Below are 6,913 nucleotides of genomic sequence, written 5' to 3'. Positions count from 1 at the left end.
TAATGATTAGGTATCTAATCGGTCCAAATATAATTATTGAAGTGGAATAAGTACTACAACGAAAAAAGGCGTTTTATTAAATCACACAACAATAATTATATATAATTATGATGTAAAAAGAAATAGTGATTCAAAAAACTTATCTATATGGGGACTAAGAAGTAAAAAATCAAAAGTTTCGAAGCTAAAACACGCTTTTGGTCATCGAATCGATAGACGATTGTGATTTCACAATAAGTTAAATTAAGATTAAAATACGTTTAGATACATATATAAACACGTCGTAAATAAGACTTTGCCATAGCTGAAGATTTTTTTTGTCCGTTGAATCAATGTCCACTATAAATGAAATACAGTTTATTTTATATATTCAATTCTTACCGTTGTAAGAATATGGGCAACGGGTTATTAGAAAAGGTAAACTGATCATTCAGGATAGGTAGGCTCTGCAACTGTACTCTACTTATCTTCTTGGTAGAATAATTTATAATCACCCGCATGACTGTGAAGTAATTTTGTATCTTTCTCAATGTCAAATGTATTGTAATCCGTGACTTAATAGGTAGGTTATAAAGTTTTTATTTGCTTTGTTGTATTAATTTATTATATAAGTTTGTATTAGTTGTCAGTGTGTATTTACCTTTTGGTGAGTGGACATATTTAGTGTCTGTGCCGAAAGGCAAAACTTGGGTCACAAAAAACTACTCAAATGGAATACTACAAAACTTAAATCCATTATAATGTAATAATATAACATAGATAATAATTATAACTAAAAAAAAGGACCTAGCGAAGGATGTGCCTAAATTTTACGAGGTACCATTGCAAAGTTTACCTGGTATTCTTAATAATTACGTCGTTCTAATAATATATTATAAATAATCAACTGACTGTTTTTTCAATATAAATTTTACTTACATACGTTTTCTAGATGAAAAAAAAACAGCGATACTTATAACAACTTATTGTACTATAGCAAGAAATTTACAGGACTTTAACGGATATATTTTTTCCCAATTTTAAAAGATGCAAAATAAAAACAAAAGACAACAAACGAAAACATTCAAAGAAACTTCCATTTTCTTCGCTGAACATTCACATGCAATATGAGACTGAAATTTTAAACCAGAAATGCTTTCAAAAGCACACAAGAAAGCTATTTCTAATATAAAGCTTTCTCCGTCCTTCTTTTTGATTATATCTCAATGCGTGTAGAACGAGATGAAAATATATATTCTTACATCTTAGGCAGATCTCATTTAAATTGGTGTTGGATATAATTTGAAATGTAATATGCAGAATAACATTTCCATGGCCTTTTTTTAGATTTGTAGGTACATAATTCTTTTATTACGTCGATCTAAAATATAAAAAAACATTAAATAAGAATGGTAATTTCATCATATAGCAAATAGCTCAGAAAACAAGCAAGCCACATAGGATGAAACACCAAACAGTGAAACTGCTATGTTAAGTTCGATTCTCACTTAGTTTTTTTGTAATATGTTTATTTAATATTCTTTTATTTACATATTATTATGTATACAATGGTGCATGAAGTAATATTTTATAATATGATTAAAAAAATATATTCATCGTATTCATGGCGTGTATCAATTTTATACCAAAAAATAATATTAATAATGAATATTTTTTAACTATTTGGAGCCCAATAAGCAAGATCTCAAGAGAATCTTAGGATAAAACGCATTTTTAATGGACGAAAAAAACTCGTCTAAAATGAACGTACTTACCTACGATACAATAATAAATTAATCTACCTACCTAAACCAACATCTTGTACTCTAGTGCCAAAATAAAAACAAAACGAGTTACTGTACCTCTCCAGTTTGCAGATTTTTTCTGCTTATTCATCTGTACAATAAATTAATATTTGAATTCCATAATACAAAAAAAAATCATACCTACCTCTTCGTCAAAGTGTTATTTTATATTAGTATTGAAGTGAAGAAATCGGTTATTGATTTATCAATGGACTCAGTATATACAGAATGAAAGGGCCCACATAAATGAAACTACTCACCTAAGTTTATTTTGTGAAAATTATTGAACGATTCTGCTAATGCGACTACGTGTATTCGCTTTAATAATATCATACAAATATAAAATTAATTTTTATCGAGATGAAAAGTTAACCCTATTTTCAGGTTTTGTACCTTTTCTGGTAACCGTGATATTAAAATTTTATTTGGTAGCATATTAAGTCCTGTTGTAATATTGCTGGTATAAAATATGTCTTTCTGGTTTGATAAGAATATGATTTTTTTTTTAAATATTTGTTTAAATATTCTGCGACGAATTTCCCATTGCCTAGTAGCAAGTAGAAGCTTATTTCAAACGAATTTTCTATACGCACATATATTATTATTTTGAAAGATTTTCCGCAGTATTTTAAAAAACATTTTTCCGGCCTGAAAGACTTTCCTTCGTTACCGGGAAAGCTTCAAGCAAGACGTGTTCGCTTGATATAATAATATACGAATGGAAATTCTGTGGGGTTTACCTAATACGCCAGCTACTTACAAAATTTCACTTTGTCAAATTCGCTTTTCTTTGCGAATTTTCTCTCTCGCACTGCATAAAAATGTACTAACCAGGTAAAGGACAGGTGTTTGGCTGTTTTCTTCTCCAAGTTGAAAGTTTTTAACTTACTCTTGGTAAGCCGGGACATGAGCTGACGTGGAAATAAGGATTTTATTTACTTTAATATGAAATATTCCCTTATACACGGTCATACCTCTTTATATATCAAACGTAATAAGAAAACTTCCATTTTATTCGTAAATATGCCTGGATTTTTTTTCTAAAAGTATATATGAAAATCTTTTGACTTATTCGTATTCATGGATACCAAAAGGTATTACGGTAAGGCTTATTTGAAGCAAGTTATTAAAAAATGCCACATTTCCGCGAAATATGAAAAAAATATTTTTAAATGTCACATTGTGCATACAATAAAAAATGTTTCATTCAAATAACAAAATACTATATATATTATAGCTATTTTTAGTGTACTTCATATGTAATTATGCCAATTATCTCCAAAATATTGCAGTAGAGATCAATTTCTTCCTCTTCAATATGATGTTAAACTGACCGCTTAAGATTCCATATATTTTCAGATTTATCTTGCATCAGAACACTGAGTCTTCTCTATTCAATGCCTTCTAGGTATTAAAAGAGAGAGTTCATCTATAGGCATTGGTGAGTATCTTTTCACTCTTATGCATAAGTTTGTTGTGGGAGACCATCCAATTATCTTATCTTCTAATTAAGAAAACTCTTTTTGGACTCTTTAAACCTTAAACATACACGAGTATACGAGACATCAAAAGAACGAGATGTCTTTAAACATAATCAACTGGATTTTTTATCTATTATACAATATGTGCTGCATTACTGAATAACTTTTACTTATTTCCAAAGAATCTAGATAGAAGGAGTTTTATACGTATTCCGTATTAATAATTTTTGGAAGCAGTAGACATCATATACACACAATGTGGTTGTATAGGTAACAATTTATTATGTCTTCTTTTATTAGCAGGTCCAAAAACAAAATGATGGCTCGCGTTCTCGTACGTATGCTTTTTTCGGTATTTTAAATGAATTTTCATCTTTAAAAAATAGTAAATACATTTGTATTAGGTATTTATATAAATTGACGAGGAAGTATCTATTATTCCACAGGTATATTAGATTATATTCAAATGTATGCATTAATACAACAATATGTGAGATACGTTAATTGTCATTTTGAAGTTGAATTTAATTAAACACTAGGTATACAATCTTATGAATTTAAGTATTAGGTAATTTAGAAATATTTGAACATAGTATCGTGTATGTAACCAATATTGTATGAATCCGAGATTATAGTGAAATGTCATAAAGAAGTGTAAAGTTCTCTTTGAATGAACATACAATACAAAGTCATTTATAGCTAACATAATCTGTTTTCATATATGCTCTATCTCTATAGAAGAAGGTTTTTTCAACATTTTCAGTTGAGCCACAATATTAGTACCTAATTAAATAAATTATATATATGAAGATATTTATTAACAATTTTTTTATGCGAAATGATTATCAGTCATTTGTCAAACCCATTGGATATTAATCTGAATCAAACATGTATTGAAATTTTATTAAAATGTATAGTATCTAACAAGTATGTAAAATTATCCCATAAAATAATAACTTCTGACAAGGAGGCCCGGCCCCTACAATAAAAAAATAAATTAAAACCATAATAATAAATATTTCGTACAAAATTGGGTCATATTGCATTTTTATCATAAATATGCTATTTTTTTTTTACAAATTAAACATATTAATTACAAACATTCGTCACGAAATCTGTATCCACAACAATATTTTAAATTACATTGTTTGAGAGAAAATGACCACAACAAATTAATGATAAACGATTATATGATTCGCCTTAATACGATCAAGAAATCAAACTACAAACCCATTTACATATAAGCAGGTAGTAAAAATATCAATTTAACTCTTTCCTAAAACCATAGGTCATGTTAGGTGCAGAGATTTTGATAATTATTTTGATAACTGTTTCGAGGCCCCCTTTTAAATCTTCTGACGAATCGATGGCGTCATTTGCGTCAATAAAAATTGTCTTTTCATATTTTGTTGTGTCAACATAATAATATTCTAAAATGAATACTATATTTACATGTCATATAATATAAGGAGGGAGGGTATGTTCAAATAATGAAGATATCAAAATAAAGGGAAGCATTATGAAGAAAAGAATTTTCTACAAAACAATTAACCTTTGAAGGGCCATTAAGTACAAGAAAAAAGAAACTGACAATTTGTAGCAACACAACAGTAAGCTTTTAAAGTCGACGGAGAGCGGTTGAAAATTTCATTTACAGAGGAACAGCATCTTAATTAGGTGCCTACTATATTTAAAAATAAAAATTGTCTTCCTCTGAAGTTTAATAATTACGCAATATGAATACTTTTTCTGGTTATGCCCTCACTATTAGAAGTCGCGATCTTCAGATTTCTTCAAATATGACTTATTTTTATATTACTTACACCTTACGCTAACTATGATATCGTTAATTTAGGCCTATATGTATACTTAAATAAAATGGATACTTACTACATTCATGTATCTAAAAATCCAATTAATATTATGAAAATAATAAGGAAATATAATATTCGGGATATATTATTATTTATATAGGTAATATCTGCTTATTTCTTTGACAATAAGCGCTCCTCAGTTAGAGGATATGGGCACTATACGGCGCTTCCAAGAATCCATGTTGCTTACCAGTCTTCTTGCATCATACAAGGTCATGCCAGCATCCCGTAGCTCCACCGTATATACTATGGGCTGTATGTATGAGATTCCCAAATTCTTTATAAGCTATTTAACCGATTTTCCATCATATAGCGTATTGCACTGTTTGTGACGTAAGCAATCTGACGTCACACGCCATTCAAAATGGCTGCTTCATCTATCACTTTCAAATGTCATTTTAATAATGCATTCATTATAACAAACGTTTGCTTGAGGCCTTCGTTCATTTTGTAGACTCTGTAAAATATTTGCGAACTTTAAAAACAGTTCCTAGTCGTGCTGTTTACAAAATACGTATAATTTTGATCCCTAGTCTATAACCTAGATAGTAGGTAACTGATACAATGCCTTGTACCTATTTCGCTTGCAATATTTTTCATGGAGAGATAAGATGGATTTACGTAAGATTACGATAAAATATCTCCGCTAAACGACCGCAAAAATAGGTACCTACTGCTGTATCTGGCATTAAAATATGCAATTGGAAGCATTCTGCATTCTTCAAAATATTATAGTACCTACCTACCTAGTTATTTATTGTAAGATAACTAATAAACAAGGCACAACTCTCAAATACACTGGAAACATCAATAGTGTCATACGGTGATTGGTATAAATGATAATATTATACAGAGATCATTACATATTATTATCTTAATCCATTTGAATTACTGTCATTTATTCTTATTCTGTTTTGACATCTCATAATTGAAGTGAAGTTAGTCATAATAATATGTATGTATTCAGTATCGCTACCAAATGGAAATATTTACTGGCAATACTTTATCCTTTCGTACAGTAGAATTATAAAATAAATGTGATAAAATAACTGATAAATTATTTAAAGTTCATAATAATTATTCATGTATAATAAATAAATTTATATGGTACCGTTCGCACACTTTCAGACACATTTACAATTTCAAAATTTTAAATTATTGTCAGGGAATGAAATTTTATAAGCTTGCAATTATTTGGACGCCATGACACATTATGACGTTACATCGTGACGTCGCTAACCAACAAATAACATTTGCACTTATGCAGATGAACGAGCAGTATATAGCCTATGAAGTATTTGGGAATCTCATGCATACGACCCTATGTCGATGGTCTTTAGCGACCTTCTAGAACGTCGAAAGAATCTAGTTAGCTTGAAAAACAGGCGAGCCATGTATAAATTATCTTGAGGTATCCACAGGCCAGGTCCAACATCACTCTCACAGTTATGAGAGGCTGTTGGCTGTTCGGTCAGCTCTGTTAAATCCTCGTTACTCCTAAAGTCGCACACCCAGTATCCGCCATACAAATCAATTCTCAACACTCATTATACGGTTGCTCTGAGCCTTCATACGATGCCATGACTCGCTTCCGTAAAGCAGCACCGTCAGAATTAATAAGCGGCATTTGGTGTAAACTGAGAATATTAAAGTGAGTCCCAGAAATTTTGCATTGAGTAGAATGTTGCCCCGATTATTCGAATAACGAGACCAACACTCGAGCCGATATTTTGCCTGTCGCTAATCAGGGATAATTCTGGATCAGGACAGACTC

Source organism: Rhyacophila brunnea, unplaced genomic scaffold (genome assembly GCF_057557595.1).
Source record: "Rhyacophila brunnea isolate RB1 unplaced genomic scaffold, BYU_Rbru_1.0 scaffold_9, whole genome shotgun sequence".
NCBI classification, from domain to species: domain Eukaryota; kingdom Metazoa; phylum Arthropoda; class Insecta; order Trichoptera; family Rhyacophilidae; genus Rhyacophila; species Rhyacophila brunnea.
The sequence above is the reverse complement of the archived record's forward strand: the minus strand, read 5'-3'. Positions refer to the sequence as shown.